We start from the raw sequence: 19,742 nt of genomic DNA, 5'->3' as shown, positions 1-19,742 counted from the left end.
TTCCTGTTGGTTTATTTTGGTTGAGAGGAGGGCTCCAACAGGAGTTCCTAGATGAAATTACCCTTTTAAAAGACCAGATGGCTGTTGGGCTGATTTCAAGAAACGCATGCCCCCTCCCCGCTCTCTCCTCCGGGTGAAGTTTTCGCGTGTGTCTGTCCTGTTGTTTTGAAGTAAACGAACTGTCACATGCCACAGTAAGACTTTCCCCATCACTTAAAAAAAAAACCACACACACCTAAACGTAAATAAACCTAGTAGAGACGTCAGCGCCTGAGTCTGCCCACAGTTTGTGCTGTTTTTGTTTTGTAACCTCGATGGAGAATCCGGCAGAAGCTCCGTGGAAATAAGGTTCAACCAGGGGAGGAATAAGGCAGCCAAACGATGACTAACTAGACTTTGGAGCCTCTGTTTTAGGATCACGCTGAAAATTAAAGCCAGCCTCCCACCCACTCACCCTCCCAAAAAAGACACCCCCGCCCCTAAAGTGAATTAAGGCCAGAGTTTACAAAGCTTGGGTGGTTTTTCCAATTACAGGACTTAAAGTGAATATACAGGGAAAAAGCCTCACTAAGAAGGCGGCAACCTTTCGATTTTTTTTTTTTTTTCTGTGGTGTGCCGACTGCTCGGCACCTAAGAGAACACACATCTGAAACGGCAAAGGGGAAAACACGGTCCGGGGGGAAACCACCAGCCCGGAGGCTCCCCTGCAACTTGCTGGAGCGCAGTTCCTTCCCCGGCCTGGCTGGAGATGAATCAGCGGCTGCGCCCGAGCGCAGGACAGATGTGGGGCGGGGAGAGGGTGGAGGCCGCCCGTTAGAGGGCCGCTCCGACCTCGCATTTGAAGGGTTGTTTGTCGCTGGGATTGGTGGCTCACATCCGTTGGGACCGGGAGAAGGGGGAGGAGGGACGCAGGAGGAGGAGCCCGGGCGGCCGACGCTGCGACTCCGCGGTCTGAGTGGCAGGAGCCTCGTCTGGAGCCGGGCGGTTACTGGGGAGACGCTTTGTTTGCTAACTTCGAAAGCGGCTTCGGCTGCCTCGGCCGCTTTCGAAGCCACTCCACCAAACACGCCTTCGGGTCGACTTAACCCTCCCCCTGGCCGCTTTCATCAGCCCGAGACCAAAATGTTTCCTTCTTCCGCGTGGCTGTCCTCGGCCACGCGGTGGCTCTCACTGTGTACACAAAGGTATCTTTTTCTTCCTCTCAGTGAACTTGGCGAGTACTGCGATTCTCAGGCCACCGACATGGAAACCGAGAGTTGAAGTGAGTTTATAGCTAGAAAACAAACTGAACGGGGTAGGAGGAGGGGCGCAGAGAATTAAAAGCCTCTTTCAGATTGAGACGAGGAACAAGTCGAACTTTCAATTCTCTTGCTGGTGGTCCGGCTGGATCCGGCCAACGCTCGCCGTTTGCTCGGGCAAATCGTATCGAAGGACGCAGTTATTAAAGCTGGCGAGATGCCCTGGAGAGGAACGCTGGCATCATTCTGTGCGATGGCTCCTCTGGTACAGCTCCCCCCCACACCCCCCCCCAAGGCCCGTCCCAAACTTGTTGGACCCTTTGGATTGTTGATCCTTTCTGGGAAGAAAGTGCCTGGCGCCCGCATAACACAGGCAAGGAAGACAACCCAGAAGAGTGGGCTCGAAAAACCAGCAATTGCTTAGGATATTTTTGTTTGTTTACTTTTCTCAAGGTGGAAAAACAAGTTTCAGTTCTGGCTCTCTGAGTCCCTTCATGTCCCAGGCAGGGCCTCTCTGTAAAACCCATCCAATGACTTAAGATTCTTTCCAGTGCTAAGGAAAAAAAAAAGTGGATTCACATTTACTATGTATTACTTGCTGAATTCATATGAATGTTAATTATATTGGAAAATTGCACCAGTGAAAAGTGATCTTCGGTTTGGAGCCTGAGAAAGGCGCTGATAACGTTCTTCACCATTATTTTTTTCCCTCAGGGCACACATCATTCCATTGCTGTCTTATCTTCTCAGGCTGCCTCAAGGCCAAGAAAAGATACTGAGTTGTATAAGTTATTTTTCCTAGCTACAAACCCTTCAAAGGCAAACACTCAAAAAGAAAGTTGGAAAGGCAAATAGGTCAGGAAAGGGTATCAATACATGCAGTCATTATTATCATTATCATTTTGATACTAGGTCCATCAAGTGACTGGAGAAAGTATTTATTTCATTCTGCTCAACGACCACTGGTAAAGTATGGTTTCCACCCGGCACTGTCTTAAGGGGAGGAATCATGACTCACACTCACTGGATCTTTTGCTTCTGGTCTAGGGGAGAGATATTTTTATAAAACACACAGACAGCCGGGCCCCAGGCACTGCACAAGGGTTCTATAACCAGCTCTTCACATCTCAGGTCAGGGGGTCTTGGGCTGCTTAAGGAGAAGTTGGCCATTGTCTGTTGAAGGGCCTGGGGCTGAGCTGCAGCCAGCTTGTGGTTTTATCCATCCCATCAGGAGGACTCTCCCCCCCTTAGTTACAGGAATAACGCTGCTGGTGCTACTGCTTGTGTTTGTCATCACTTTTCTCCCTGCTTGCACTTCCCTTCCCCCTCCTTTTTCCCTCTAGCACAGCCCTCATTTCTCTTTACCTAGAGGGGATTTGAACTCAGGGGCACAAAGCAAAAAGATAATTTGTTGAGCGCGGCCTTGACTCTCTTTATTCTCAACACCCTGTATCCGTGTTGTGCTTTACAGTTTATGAAACCCTTAATTGAAATGACCTCATTTAATACCCAAACTAGTAAGGTAGGTTATTATTTTCCCCTAAAGTCAAGATAACTTAACACATCCAAATGTAACAAAGCTAAAAGGATAAAGCCAAGTACTGGACATAAATGACCTGGCTTTAAATCCAGTGCTCTTCTCTGGCACAGTTTGGTGGAAAGGCGGGTGGACATGGAAGGCAGTGGAAGGCAGAGACTGACCCCAGATTCTGACACCAGTGCCACCTGGACACCTGCAGATTGTTCTAAAACCTGTCTCTTCTCTGAAATCTGCCTGGAGTTTTACAAAAGGTTCTCTTCCAATTCGCCTGCTTTTTGTGTTTTCCTATCCTCTTTTTTTTTTTTTAAATTACAAAAAAATGGGTAGGTGGGAGGCTGTTCTCAAAAACCAAAGCAGGAAAGAGGTATACAAAAGGAAATAGGAAAGACCACTTCGCCGAGCCCTTCACTCTCCATATGCACATATGTATACCACGCGCCAAGGGAAGGGATTTATCACTGCTATTTGTTGTTTTCAAGTCTGCTCTCCCCTCAGTGGTCCCGCAGCACCAGCTGCTTGTCTGCCTGTTTCTCACCAGTCAACATTTGACCTGAATGTCAGTTTCTCAGCGGAGTCTTCTGTGACCACCTGACCTAAATTTAGTGGCACCAATGCCACTATTTTGTTCAGGGTTTCTCAACCACAGGCCTGTTTGGGGCTGGATAATTCTCTGTTGTGGGGACTGCCCTGTGCGTTGTAGGATGTTTGCTAGCATCCCTGGTGGCTAACCAGTTCTTGCCAGTAACACCTTCCCCCCAAGTTGTGACAAACAAACAAAAGCTCCAGACGGGCCAGATGTCCTCCAGAGGGGACGGAAATGGGAGGGGGGACACCTCTGGTTGAGAACCACAAGTCTAACTCAACCCTTTCTTTCTTTCTTCTGTAACACCACGAATTTTAGTTCTTTTGTTTATTTGACTCTCATGTTTGTTTTCCTTCAATTCTCCCACAAAATGTGTGCTCATGATTAAATCTTCATACATTGTAGGTACCCAATAAATATTTATCAAACAAAATAATGCATGAAAATGAGACTGTAAGAATCATTAATAATAATATAATCAGCTATTGTATATAGCATGCCAGGCAGTGTGTAAATAAATACTTTACATGTTTTATCTTATTTATTCCTGAAACATTCTAAGAAGCACCCGTTATTATCCTCAGCCATCAGATGAAAAGGAAGGGGAGTGAAATAATTTGTCTTGCCGTTCTGACCCCTGGTCCATGATCCAAACGATAATGATATTCTGCAGTTTGCTTTTTTTCATTTATGTAAGTTCCTTTAGTGCTAAGCATTTAAATAGTGTATAATTTGTAGCTAAGCACAAAAAGAAAATGCAACTTATTTGGAGTGTTTAACAACGGATAGAGCAGAGGCACCAGCCAATGCCAAGGAGCTCTTTCTGACTATAAACTTGGGCAGAAAGAACCAGTGGGTCTCAGCAGAATGTCAGCTGTGTGCAGGTCTTTGGGGGTGTGTGTGAATGTATCTGGAGGAGTCCTCAGAAGGTGGGCTAGCTGGGTCAAAGGTACACACGTTCAGAATTTTCACAGATATTGCCAAATCCCCCTCCAAATCATTTTATCTATTCAAAAATCCCACCAAAGGTACATGAGAAAACCTCCTTCTCTACACCCATGCTAACCAGTGCTGCCTATTCTCAGTCAATTTCATACTCGTCAATCTCTTAGGCAAATAAATGACACTTAATTTTTTTTAAGGTTCACACTCCTTTGAGAAGGTGAGCACATTTTGGGGGCTTTTGTGTATTTATTTATTTATTTTTACCTATCCATCACCTTTGTCAAATTTTCTGTTGTGCTGTTTTTTCTCTTCTTTTTCTTCTTTTTCAAATGGTAAGTAAGAACAAGCTTGTTTTTGTATTAGCCCGAAAGTTCACTTGGCAGAGAACTAAAGGAATAGGGTTAGGTGGACCAATAATGAATGCTGGGAGGTGATGTGTCCTGATTTAAAAAAAAATACACACACACACACACACACACACAAACACATACACATTGTTTGGAATAAGTACCATGTTTATGAGGTAAAACTAAGATCTCCAGAATACTGTACTAGTTTTTAATTTAGTCCTTTTCTCCTGTTTCCATCAAAGGGTTAATCCACCCATATGTTTCCACTTACCAGCATTACCTCCTCCCAAAGCTGTAGAGGAGCTATTTATAAAGCAATAAAACGATGAATATCTAGGAATAAAATTAACAAGAAATATGTGCAAGTTTTATGAAGAAAACTTTAAAACCCTACTGAGGGACATAAAGGAAGACTTAAGTAAAATAAAAGATATAATTTATCCTTTCCAGCAAGATTCAATAGGGAAAGCATAAAGATGTTTATCTTTCCCAAATCAATCTTTAAATTCAAAGCAATTTCTATTAAAATACCAACAGGATTTCTTTTTTAATTGCTAGAGGTCATCAAAATTAAACATCTCACAACAGCCAGGGAAATTCTGAAAGATGTGTTGGGAGTTGGGGGAGGGCAGAGGAAGCCCCTTCAAATATTAAAGTGTGTTTTGAAGTTGGTAAAAATTAAAACGCAAGTATTTTGTACTGAGAATAAATAAAGAGGAAACAAAGAACAATGAGACAGTTGAGAATATGATAAGGACATTTAGATTTTGGCCAAGGTGACTTTTCAGATCAGGGCTAAACTAAATTGGGACAACTGACTACCTTTAGTTAAAAATCAAGCTGGATCTCTATCTCACTCTTTTAGCAAAAATAAAATGAATCATCTGAATCAAAGATTGAAATGACAGAGTAATTAAAATCTCACCTCTGCGTGTTCCAGAACAGAGGTTCTCCAGCCTGGGTGTATGTGGCAACTTTGCCTCCCAGGGGATATGTGACAATGTCTGGAGACATTTTTGGTGATCACAGCCAGAGAGGAGGGAACGCTACCGGCATCTAGTGGATAGAGGCCAGGGATACTGCTGAACGCTTTATGGCCCACAGGACAGACCGCCATAGAAAAATCATCCCGTCCAAAGGGTCAGTTGTGCTGAGGTGGAGACAAGCCAGTCTGGAAGGAGGCCTGGATATGATCTTGGAGTGGGGAGGGCCTTTCTCATCATGACATGAAATTGAGACACGGTAAAAGATATACATGTGTATAAGCATTTTCTATTTTTAGAAAACTTACATTTGAGGATAAATTCATAACATTTTCAAATGCAAAAAAAAAAAAAACTAGGAACAAATACTGGCAGCACATGTCAGGCATAAGAGCCATTTCCTTAACTGATGGAGTGCTCATACAAATCATAGGAAAGAAGAACCCTGTTTTTAAAAAAAGTCTATAGATAGGCAGTTTAGCAAAAAAAAAAAAAAAAACAACAACAACCAAATAAACAGAAATATGAACCAAAAAAAGCATGAAAACTTTATTTTGCGGTCATTACAACAACAAAGTAAATCAGGCTGAGCTGGTATGGGAAGATTAATAATATATATTGATGAGCTGTTTTTAAGCAAGGAATGGAACACTGTTGTATCATCCTTTTTGCAGAAAAATGCTTATGCCTGTATATTTTTTGAATGATATTCAAGGAAACATGAACAACGGCTACCTTTGGAGGAAGAGAAGTGGGGAGGGAACCAGATGCATGATAAGGAGGTTTTGTTATCCTTCTATTTTGTGCAAGCCTGAGATGAGAGAAACAGAAAGTGTACAAGATGGAGCTGGAGGAGGCAAGGGCCCAGTTTAGACTGGTCATCATCAATTTTATTTTGCTTTCACACATTCCTTCTTCTGAGTTCTTCCTTCGCCTGTGAAGACTGAGTTTCTGGCCTGTATTATTTTCCTTCTCTCTGAAGAAATTCTTTTCACAGTTTCACATCTCTTACAAGGCCATTATCATCGTTTTTAATAACTAACAGTCTACAGTAACTGTGGATAAATTCATGCACCAATCCCCACTTATGGGACACAGATTTTGTTCTGGTTTGAATGAGAGGGGATTTTTAAAGAGCTTTTGGAAACACCTGAGCCAGGGTCTAAACCAGGACGAGCTGTACCAGGGGGCTTTGGATGCTGGCTCTGAAGTTCAGGAGCCATGGCTGGTTAATCATTAGCAAGTGTGAATTACCCTCAGTGACACCCTGGGAGTTCATTATTCACTGCTATTTACAAGAAATAGTATCAAAGGCTGTCAAACCATTTACACCATTGAATTGCTTAACCATTTCTGTAAAACTGGAAAGGTTAATCCTGATGCAAGTAATTTTTATAGAAAATTTGGCCAATATATGTAAAAATAGAGCCAGATGCTTTCCTCAAAAGGAATTAATGAGTGTTATCAATGTATGGATGGAGTCAGCACATCTCCTGAAAGGCCTGGAACATTTAAGTCAAGGCTCTCTTCTACTGGCATGTTTGTACAACGGACAATCTGTTATCTCCCAGAGTGTTTCATCAGGCCTCCACAGGCTGTCGTGCCAAAGCTAAAACAATGATCCCATATTGCCTTAAAAGGGAGGAAAACAAATCCACTTCTAAGCTACTTGGATATACTTTATTTTTAAACCTTAGATATATTTTATTTTATTTTTCCAACCCATTTTGGAAGCTCGCCTCAGCAACCCACTTACAGAGTGAATTAGCAGGGCGACGTTAACGTCTAAATCAGCCCGCCTCTGTCTCTCCCCTTCTTGTGCTTGGCAACAACTGACGCACACGTCTCCGAGCCTGGAATAAATTTTCCTTTTAAAAAACCTTAAAAACAGCCAGATGACCTCAGAAACAAAGGCTTTGTCCTGCCCAGAATGTCTCGTTTTTGTTGTTGTTGTTTGTTTTTGTTTTGTTTTTTTACTTTTTATGACGTAAAAATGTAAATAGATCTACTGGAGAGCCTAGCGTGATACCTCCCAGGTCCCGCCCCCCAGCGTGTCTGCCCCGGGCCACCCCCTTCACGTCTGGGTCAGCTCTCAGTCCACACTCTGCCTGGTCAGTAATGCCTTCCTCCCTAGACTAAATGGTTTGTTTACTAAAGGCGCTAAGAACTCCCAGAATTATGCCCTATTGTATTTTCCTTTCTAGCTATTTCTGTTTCTATGGTTAAACATTTTCTTCTTGTCGGAGAGAACAATTACCTTTATCTTGAGATGGGGCTTTAAGGCTTTTAATTCTACTAGCCTCTGTTAGACCAAGAACTGAGGGAAACTTTCTCTTTTGGTAAGTCCTACCCTCAAACATTTGCATCAGTTTCTCCTATTTGAACTTGTCAGACTATGTGCTCTGATTTTTTTTTCTTTTCTTTTCTTTCTCCCTTTTTTTTTTTTTTTTTGTTGTTGTTCAGGAAACATGTTCACCAAATCAGTAGCTCACTTTGAGGCCTCTACAAATATTGTTTTACTTTACTGACTAGAGAAAAACATCACTTTAAAAAATTGATGGCTACAAATGACTTCAAGGCAAATTATTTCCTCGTATGTGTGTGTGTGTGCGAGAGAGAGAGAGAGACAGAGACAGAGACAGAAACAGGAAGACAGACACACAGACACAGAGAGGAAGAGAGGCATAGGGAGAGGGGGGAGTCAAGTCTAGAAAGATTTGATACACCCAGTATGGAGTTATCTTCAGCCAGAACAGCCAGATGGTAACAAAAACAAGTAGGCCTTATTCCCAAGTTTTAAAACATAACGTTCTGACTGCTGGATTTGAAAAAAGTAGAATCATTGTAGCTCCTCTGACCCCTTTTCCTTCCTTCCTTCCTTTCTTCCTGTCTCTCTCTCTCTTTCTAATTTTTGGACACATTCTACATCGTTGGAAATCACAAATCTGTGATTAGTCCTAAATATTTTGTACTTCACAAGAATCCCATTTATTTTTTAAAACTAAGCAAACCAGCTGTTCCCAACATGGGGTCTAGATTTCCTGAGCTAGGTAACTTTGCCTTCATCTAATAAAATATGTTCATCCTAGCAGCTTTTTTTACAGGAAAGAATACAGCAAAACCCACCAAAACTTCTGTTGGATTAGTCACTTGTCACCTCTTACTTGTCTGATTACAAAGTGCATTTTCCAAATGGATTAATGATTCTGAAACCACAATCTTTGCCTTCTGCCATTTTTTTTTGAGCCTCCAAGAATTCATAAGACACCCCACCCGAGTCTGCAGTACAAGCCCCTCCATATAACTTTGAAATCCAATTCATAAAATAACCTACCCGTTCTTCACACTAACGATGCTGTTTAGAAAGTTTCCTCTCATGTAACTTAAACACACACTCCCTTTTCCCAAGTCTCCCTCACCTACCCCCAAAATACTTCTTACTATTTTGCAAACTGTAATCAAATCATTTCTGCTCAGAAAATGCAAAGTCAACTTTAGTCCCGGAAAAAAATAAAAATAAAAACATAGATTTTGTTAGTTGGACTTTGAGTTGTGTTAAGATTTAAGTAAGTTACTGTTAAGGAATCCTTATCTGGTAACAGGCTGTCTAAGCCGGTGAGGCGTGGGAAATACCCACAAAACAAACACTTAAAATACTGGCACGGGAAGCTGACACTCACCCGTCACTGATTAGCTGTGGGATTAGAATCCTCCACCTGTGCTCGCTTCCGCAGCATATATACTAACATTGGAACCATACAGAGAAGATGAGCATGGCCCCTGCACGAGGAGGACATGCAAATTCGTGAAGCGTTCCATATTTTTAACAGATAAACAAGAATATACTGTATAGTACGGGGAAATATATACAAGATCTTGTGGTAGCTCACAGTGGAAAAAAAATGTGACAATGAATGTATGTATGTTTGTGCATAACTGAAAAATTGTGCTCTCCACTGGAATTTGATACAACATTGTAAAATGACTATAACTCAATAAGAAAATGTTAAAAAAAATAAAATAAAAGAATGCCTCCATCCACCGCCACCACCCCTTCACACAGGGCAGTTGTCCCAGTTATCAACTGTTATCAACCCGAGAACTAAAGCTGAGAAGCTTCAGAGGACGTGCAAAAAGAGTTTGTACTCTTTCTTCCGGGATAATGAAACTGAAGTTCTCCTTTCTTTTACTGGAGTCTCTGGATCCACGCTCTAACCTACATCCACCCCAGACCATTCTCGGTCCCTAACAGAAGTCGAATCACACAATATTTGTCCTTCCGAGTTTGGCTTATTTCACTGAGCATGATGTCTTCAAGGTCCCCCCTCGCCACCCACTTATAGCACGTGTCAGAACTTCATTACTTTCTCATTTACCTTTATTTTGGAATTTTTAAAATTTTAATATAATTTCAGTGGTAAGAATAGTACAAAGAAATCCCATGTACTCTTTCTCACCCAGATTCCCCAGACTTGGGTCATCATTTTACACACACATCATTTCCCACGTGATCTTTTTTGCCAAGTTGCAGGTGTGTTGCCCCTCAAGTCCTAAACACCTCGCCGTGCGTTTCCTAAGAACAAGGACACGCTCTTGCACAGTACAAATACCAAAATGAGGAACTAGCACTGACAGAATGCGACTACCCAACATACCAACCAGATTCAAATTTTGCTAGTTTTCAAATAATTTCCTTCAAAAGAAAGCAGACATTTCTAGACGAAGAACCAGTCTCGGATCCCACGCCGTATTTTGTCAGCGCATGTTTCTAGTCTCCTTTAATCCGGAGCTGCCTCTTTGTCATTCTTGACCTTGGCATTTTTGAAGGGTAAAAAGGCCTGTTGTTTTACAGAGTGACCCTCACGTGGGCATTGTCTCCAGCTACTTCAGTTGGGCAGGTCTATCGCAAAAGTGACAACATACTCTTCTCAGGGTGTCCTATTAGGTGGCAAGTGATTTCAATGCTCACTTGTCCCCTCACTGGCGATGTTACACTTGATTCCTCAGTTGAGATGGCCTCTGTTGGTCTTCTCCAGTAAAGAGTTGTTATTTTTCCTTTTGTAATTAATAAACATTCAGAACAAGGTAGATGTCCAGTTCATAACTTCTACCCTCAATAAAAAAAAAAATATATATATATATATACATATATATATATATACACAAAAAATTCTGTTACTTTAAAATCCATTAATTTTTTTTTATACTTTGGTTGTCTCTTTAACCCTGCAGGATTTTGTGCATTCGGAAAATAATGGTTCACTGAAGTATGACCATCTTCCAAATGTCACCACATTTCACTGTGCAGTCTCAAAAATTACTTGGTTTAATATCATCTCTGACCCCATTAGAAAAGTCTTTACATATTAGGCACCTGAAAAGCCCACAGTAGTGGATGGAACTTTTCCAAAAGTCTAGTTTTGATTTGAACGTTTGACTTTTACCATTAGCAACACACACCATCCATTACTTTGATTGAAGAGATAGGCCCGCCTCACTCATATCTGAGAAAAAAACTGTCAAATACCCATGTATGTCAAATACCAAGTATGTCTGTCAGTCGTTCTTTCAAGTAAAAATGGTGTCCCAGGGAAAAGTGGCCCATTCGGCCTGTGACTCAGACAACAGCAGAAATACCCCTCCTTGAGGTCACCGCTCTCCTCTGGGCGTATCAGAAGTGCTTCGTGTGTCCTTACTATTCAGTCACATGGGACAGTAAAGACACACTCAAGTTTGATAAAATTACTAATTTTCATTGCTTTATCAAGAATATTCTTTTTTTTTTCCTTTTGGCAGAGGGAGGTAATTAAGTTTATTTATCTGATTATTATTATTTTTAATGGAGGTACTGGGGACTGAACCCAGGACTTCATGCATGCTAAGCATGTGCTCTACCTCTTGAGCTGTACCCCCCTCCATCAAGAATATTCTTAGAGGAAAGTATTTTTTTTCTTAAAACCAAGAGTGCGTGCAGTAAAGAGTACTTGTCGCAGCCTTGACTTGTGGGGGCTCCTGCAGTTTTGTCCCCACTGCTCTGCACCATCAGTGCAAATGCCACTGCTCAGAAAAAAGGCAAATAATGGCTCAGTGCTATTTGGAAAAGGGTTTTGATCTCATGGAGCACCTGAAAGTATCTCAGGGACCCCCATTTGAGACCACATTTTGAGAACTGCTACCATTAATTTTTTTTTTGTATTTCCCTTTTTTCACTTAAGAATATATTCTGGAAATCACTCTATATCTGTTTATAGAGATAATTATTATTTTTTAAAATAGTTCCATAGTATTCCACCATATGGATAATACTACAGTTCAATTACTTTCTTATGTTGGGCATTTAAACTGCAATGAGAAGCAATGTTGCAATGAACAATCTCATGCATATGTATTTGCATGCCATTGAAGGTGTATCCTGGGACAACTCCCTAGAAGTGTAATTGCTGTGGTCAAAGACAAACACGTGTATGATTTTGTTGGCTGTTGCCAAATTCCACTTCACAGTGGTTGTACCAATTTGCATTTCTACCAGCAATGAACAGGAGTTTCTGTTTCTCCACAGCCTTAGCAACAAAGTATAATACAGAGGACAGACATGTAAATGAATCATATATTAAATGACCATAAGGTACCTGTGAAGCTGACATCAGTCTTCTCTGAGAACTTTGTCCTCCAATATCATTCTGTGGGTTGACTGAAGTAAGTGGACCCTAGTCAAAACTGGGCCAGATTCCCTGTCCCAGGAACTCTAAAATTAGGACTGAGGTCCTAGTCTGTCTCTGTTAGGTAATGATGTAAAAGTTGAGATATGTTTAATCATATTTGGTTATATACCAACCAAAGTCTCGAAAACCAGTTTGCAGAGGCAGAGATGAGAGGACACCTCAGTTCTTGATGGCTCCTCTAATTCCTATTTTAGATCCTATAAGGCGCAGCTGAACTTCCAGCCTTTGGATTACAGTCAAGACTTGTTACATGTTATTATTCGCTGATACTGTTCTTATCACTAATTAGCTACTTACAATAAAAAGAATCACAATTAAGAAAAATTGTTATAATACAGTGAGATAGTACACTTCATCGTAAACCTGCATAAATTAGGTTATGAGCTTGAGTTGCTCTAACAAAGACCCAAATCAACATGAAAAAATTTTATTTCTGTGTCACGGTCTAAACATGAGCCCTCCAGGCTACTTCACTGCTCCACCGTGGCCACTCCCTTGCCACCCAAGAAGGCTGCTACAGCTCCTACTCCCTATCAACCTCTTGGCCACTGAGAAGTGAGAAGGGAACAAGGGGAGGCATGTCTATGTCTCTTAATAGCCCAAGAATATATGGTATATATGATTTCTCCTCACATCCCATTAGCTAATACCAAGTTACCTGGTCAAACCCAGATGCTAAGGAGGCTGAGAAATAAAGCCTTTGGCTGAATGGCCATGTGTTGATCTAAAATTCAGGTAATTCTGTTGCCAGAGGAAGAGGGAGAATGCAAACAAGGAGGCATCTGGCAGTCTCAGCTACAGTCCACCCCCTGGTCACTCAAATATTTACGCTCACCCTTCTTCCTACATATAAAACACACTTTCCCCTGCTCACGTGAAACAACACCAAGTTTCACCTGGCCACTGCATTCAGTTCAAAGTCTAGGACCTCTAAATTACATGCATTTCCTTCCATCAGGACCACCTGTGACTCTTTCAAGTGAGCATCTGCTGAAAAACAAGTTATCTGTCCTTCCAACCTCCACCCACCAAAAACATAGTGGTAAATAAGGAACAGGATCACAAAAACACTCTTTCAAAAAAGCAAGGAGAGGGAAACAGCAGTCCTCAGACCACTGCAAGGACGTAACGCCCGCTGAGATGAAAGGCTCCCTATCCCGGCAGTGAAGTGTGTCTCTCCATTAGACCTTGGCTCTGCCAAGGAATCTCCTAGTTCATTACCCTCTGTGGCCTTTGGCTTTGCCTCTGGAAGGTTCTTCCAACAATTATCCATTGTAACCACATCTCCGGAGTGTGGTACTGAAGTGTATGATCTCACGTAGGATCGGTTGTGAGGACCTGGGGACTGCATTAGGGGCTAAAGAATCACAGGTTCTTGAAGGATTCTTAGTATGTTTCTGGTATATTTCCTTCTATTCAGTTCCTTGGTCAAGTAACCACAGCCATACATCTTGTCTGGGAAAAGTTCTTAAGCCCGAGGAACCTCTTTTATTCACTGGCTGGTACATGGCACAGACCCACGCTTGAAATACTAAGATGGGTACCCTGAGGCCGTGTGAAGCAACAGGCTTTGGTTGGAAAGTAACCAAACTTTATTAATCTGTCTGACTCCCATTGTCAGGTAAAGAACACTCAAGAAAGACTTTCCAAAACCTCCTTAGTGGAAATGTATTCCATTCCACCCTGCTTTCAAATTGGCTAACTCTTGCCTAGACTCATCTCTCACAGAACTTAGCTAAATGCATAAAAAGCAGCCAACATACACAAACATTCAGAGTTTTCTCAAGCACTTTTGCCACAGTGCTTTTGATTTCTACCATTTCCTTTTGATTCTTTCTTAGAGCTTCCATCCGTCTGCTTATATTCCCCATCTGTTCTTACCTGTTGTCTACTTTCTGCATTAGATCTCTTAGCATATTATTCATAGTTATTTTAAATTTCTGGTTGGATAGCTCCAAAATCTCTGCCAAGTTTAGTGGCCCTCTTCAAAATAAGGAAAAGGAAAAGGAGACAAGTGAAATTAACTTTAATAATATATATTACTTAACCTAATAGATTCAAAATATTATCGTTCAACGTATATTCAATATAAAATTACTAAATTAAAAAAAACTTTTGTACTAGGTCTTTGAACACTAGTGTGTATTTTTTTAAATTATAGCACAGCTCAGTTAAGACTGCTCACATTTCAAGTTCTCCATGGCCACGTATGGCTAGTGGCTACCATGTTGGACAGCTCAGGTACAAGAAATCCCTATCGGTGATTCTGAAAGCACAAACACTGTGATGAGACTTTTTGTTTCTTAACTTTCAACTGTGGCAAAAAACATATAATGTAAAATTTACCATCTTAACGATTTGAAGTGTACAGTCTAGTGGTAAGCACATTAACACTGTTGTGCAAACAGTCTCCAGACCTCTTTTCATCTTGCAAAACTGAAACTCCGTACCCATTAAACAGCAGCTCCGCATTTCCCTCTCCTCCCAGACCCTGGTAACAACATTCTACTTCCTGTTTCTATGAACATGACTACTTTAGATACCTTATATAAGTGGAATCATACAGTATTTGTCTCAGAAGTGGGATTTCTGGATCACATGGTAGTACTATTTTTATTATTTTCTGAGGAACCACTGTGCTGTTTCCCATAGTAAGCACCATTTAACATTTCCACCAAACAGTGAGCAAACGTTCCAATTTCTCCACATCCTTACCGAAACTTTTTTTTTAAATAGTAACCTTCTTACAATCAATGGGTAGGATGTGCTATAAGGTAATATCTCATCATAATTTTGATTTGCATTTCTTTAATGATTATGATGTTGAGCATCTTTTCATATGTTGGTTGGCCATTTGTGTAGCATCTTCAAAGAAATACCTATTCAAGTCATTTGCCTATTTGCAGAAAACACAATCAGAGACACATCTAAAGTAGGTAGTCCAGGATGGGAATTAGGAGATATTATTTGGATCATTAGTTTTATGCATTCTATTTAGCAACACATAAGATCAACATAAAGAAGACTACTTCATAACAAAGGATACAACAACCAAAGAAACAAAAAAAACAAAATAGAAAGCACTCTCTTGACCTAATACAAGCATGGCCCTCAGCATGCGGTGTTATGATTTGCGGTTCTGGCTGAAGGCCAATGAAGAGGCAATCAGCCTCAGTAAGGTACAGAGATCGGTGGAACGGGGAACCAGCTGAAATAGAAGGCATACAGTCTGACAGCCGTTTTCGCTGGTACTTCCCCTATAGCACTTGCAGTCTTTAAGACGTCTGGAATATATTTTGTTATTTAATCTAACTTTGTTTTTCCCAAATGGTTATCCAGTTCTCAACATCACTGATTGAATAATTCATTATTTCACGCACCCTAATTTGAAAGGCTTCCTTTTTTTACATGCTTAACTCTTATATGAATTTGAGCAGGTTTCCAGTTTTCCTAGTCTACTCCATTATTTATTTATTCTTGTACCAGCATCACAGTATTTTAACTCTTGTAGCTTTATAATATCTGGAGAAAGAGTCTATTAATTGATCCCCACTCTTCATTCCTCCTTCCTTTTAGCAAGAATCCCTTCACCCCAAATTTTAGCTGAACACGGATACGTGGCTGAGCTCTGGGAACTACAGATCAAAGCCTGCTCTGCAGATGTGTGTGGTCATGTGACTAGGATGAAGCCCATGATGAGTGGAAATGAAGTGTGCAACTTCCAAGCACTCTCCTTAAAGACAATTCTACTTGGTCTGGACTCTGCTGTGGGCTCGAACGTGGATGTGGAGGTTGGCCAGCTGGCATGCGGAAAGGACAACCACCTAAACACTAGCAGCACAGGGAGAAAGAAATCGAGACCCCCTAAATCACGCTGTGGCATCCAGCGTCATGGTAACACTGGACCGTCCGCCTCTGTATGGTTTTGAGAGATGAAAACAAATCTCTCTTATTTGAGCCTTATATTTTGTGTCTCTTTGCCTATAACCTAAATAACAAAAGGCTTTTAAGAATAACAATTTTTTTTCTATTTTAAAAGTAATATATGTCATTTGTGGAAAACTCAGACAACCATGAGCAAAAAGAAGAAACACACCATATTTCTTCAAAACTACACTATAAAGAGGTGGATATCTGGGGATAAGTATTTCTGTTTTCTGTGGAGATTTCTACAGTGATAGAAAGATTTATAGTCACACGGTTATATAGAAATGGGTATATCTATATATAACAAAAATGGGACTATACTCCACTTTTTAAAAATTAGGCACATATATATACTCTACATTTTGAGTTGTGATACACTATTTCACCTAACAGTGTATTTATGAACTTTTTCATATTATGAAATATTCCTCTGGATGTAGTATAATTTATTTAACAAACCGACCACTGTTGGACATCTAAATTGCTACACATTTTTAACCACTGTAAATAATACTGAAATTTCTATTCATCCATGATGATGAAATAAATGTTCATCCATGATGATTTACTTAGGATAAATTCCAACAAGTGAGATTTTGGGGTCAAGGAACATGCAAAATTCTATGGTGTTTTACATGTGTCATCAAACTGCCTTTTAGAAAGAAAATAGAAGTGTCATGTAGAAGGGCACCGATTCCTCCTTAGCCTGTCTGACATTAGGTATTGTGGGGTTTTAATTAACAAAAACACTTGCCAGTTGCTCATTTTCTTTGTTTTTAAAGATATTTCAAAGGAAGCTGGGAGAAACTTCAATGGAGTATGTTGGTAAATCTGTGAGCTTAACTAGGACAGGGTCCTGAGGCCTAAAGGGGACACGGAGATGAGCCACCTCTTCTTTTAAATTTCCTTGTAGAGCCAAGAGGCCATTATTGGAAGCAGAGTCATAAGGAAGCACTAGATAAGATCCAGGGTGAACAGAATCATCAACCAAATTGGGGCCAGACTTCAAGATGAAGGCTGGCTACAAAGACAGGAAATTTCGGGGAGGCGGTGAAGAAGATCTGAAGCATGTGGATCACGCCAGAGTGGTATGGAACATGCCAGAACAGGCTAGAGTAGTTCCTGAATTACTCATGTGGCTGAGAGCATTGATTCTAGACTCAGACCGTCTCGGGGCACAGTAAACGCTGGAGATTATTGCTGTGGTTACTGCAGGTGCTGACAGCACCACACGCTCACGTCCGCTGAGGGTATGTGGGTTCGGGAATGTTTAAGAGACAGTAACTGATATTTAATATTTTACTATAATTATGACTAGTTCAGTGCAACATGAAACAAAAATAGGCATAACCCTTGGAAAGGAGTAGATTAAAAGATCATTTTGTATAAATGATTTGATTGTGTATCTAGAAAATACAAGCGAATTAATAAGTGCTCAGTAATGAACTGTGTGACCTTGGACAATCACTTAATCTCTCTGAACTTCAGTTTTTTCATCTTTAAATTAGGATAATAAGGTTAATTAACTTACAGGGTTATTATGAAGAGTCAGTGGGAAAATATATAAACACACAGGACAGTGACTGCCATCTGGCAACTGTCAGTACTGCTATAATTTCACTACCTATTATTATTTGTATTATGGTAGTTATAGAACGAATTTTTAAAAATCAGTAACTTTCCTGTATATCACCTATAAATAGATAAAATACAATGAAGGGAAGTCTCACTTGGCAGTAAGAAAAAAACCCTCATAAGAATTGAATAACCTTAATAAAATAGATACTAGACTCTATGACAAGAACTCCAAAATGTACTCAAAGAAAAACAACTTGAATAAGTGAATGAAACTACCATCTTCCTGAATGGTAAGTCTCAGTATTATAAAGACGTCAGATTTCATTTTTCCAAAGAGGAGTTGCAGATGGCCAACAGGCTAATGAAAAGATGCTCAGCATCGCTAATCATCAGGGAAGTGCAAATCAAAACCACAGTGAGATCACCTCACACCTGTCAGAATGGTCACCCTCAAAAAGAACACAAATAACAAACGTTGGTGAGGATGTGGAGAAAACGGAACCTGGTACACTGTTGGCAGGAATGTAAATTGGTGCAGCCACTACGGAAAACAGTATGGAGGTTTCTCAAAAAACTAAAACCAGAACTGCCACATGATCCAGCAATTCCACTTCTAGGTATATATCTGAAAAAAACACAAACCCTAATTCAGAAAGATAAATGCGACCCCGATGTTCATAGCAGCATTATTTATAATTGCCAAGACATGGAAGCAACATAAATGTGCATCAAGAGATGAATGGATAAAGAAGGTGTAGTACATACATACAAAGGAATACTACTCAGTCATAAAGAAGAATGAAATTTTGCCATTTGCAGCAACATGAATGGACTTGGAGGCCATTATGCTAAGTAAAATAAATCAGAGAAAGACAAATACTATATGATACCACTTATATATGGAATCAAAAAATACAACAAAGTAGTGAATATAATAAAAAAAAAAAAGAAGCAGACTCACAGATATAGAGAACAAATTAGTGGTTACCAGTGGAGTGGGGGCAATATAGGGGTGGAGGAGTGAGAGGTACAAGCTGTTGAGTGTAAGACAGGCCCAAGGATGTACTGAACAATGCAGGGAATATAGACAATATTCTGTAATAACTGTAAGTGAATAGTTTAACCTTCAAAATTGTATAAATTTTTTTAAAGTAATTTCTTTTAAAAGCAGAAAAAAGGAAAAAATAAATAAAGATGTTAGGTTTAACAATTCCAATCAACTTCCAGTTTGGGGCAAGAACTTTACCTAATGATGCTAAACTAATCTCTTAGGAAGAATGAGTGGCAAACAAGATGACTTCAGGGCAGTAATCAGCAAACTTTACTGCAGAAGAGCCAGGCCAAGGAGAATAAAATGTCCACAGGCTACATTTTCTTCTTTCAACATGAAAAGAGTTGTATTGATTTCGTGAAAAAAAGAAAAATTCCTATTTTTTCTAATCTAAAGCATGCCAATGAGAAAATGAACATTCCTTTTTGATCATTCCTACAGTATTAATACCTGGGTATACTGAAGAACTAGAAATCTTTTTATTCCCTACGTTTCTGAGTTCACCAAGGGACATTCCATACATTTTTTTTTTCATACTCGAAAAATCCTTGTAAGGTAGGTTTTAGGTATTATCAGCTGACTTGGGCAAGGAAGCATGATCAGGTCAAAGGCGGAGTCACTGGAAAAGGCCAAAATGAGTCCATTCCCCTCAACATAGCACTCTGAGACCCTAACAAGCCAGATCCCTGCTGGACGCCGGGATGCTGACTGCGGGCCGAGGCCACGCCCCTCTGCTACCTGGGTCCTTCCAGACCGGGGCTCCTCCCACCTCTGCGGACCCGATGCTACAACCCGGACCCTGGTTCCCTCCACGAAGGCCGGTCT

General features: G+C 40.6%; 1 non-coding gene across 1 annotated transcript; it reads left to right on the top strand.

Moving 5' to 3' along the window:
• Positions 1–9,357: 9,357 nt before the first annotated feature.
• Positions 9,358–9,464, top strand: LOC116285359 (U6 spliceosomal RNA). The gene has a single exon (XR_004195039.1). It is a non-coding gene; the product is annotated as a U6 spliceosomal RNA (small nuclear RNA).
• The last annotated feature ends 10,278 nt before the right edge of the window (positions 9,465–19,742 follow it).

The sequence above is a fragment of the Vicugna pacos genome, chromosome 24 (assembly GCF_048564905.1).
Source record: "Vicugna pacos chromosome 24, VicPac4, whole genome shotgun sequence".
NCBI classification, from domain to species: domain Eukaryota; kingdom Metazoa; phylum Chordata; class Mammalia; order Artiodactyla; family Camelidae; genus Vicugna; species Vicugna pacos.
Note: the sequence above shows the minus strand (reverse complement) of the source record. Positions and strands in the feature narration are given on the sequence as shown.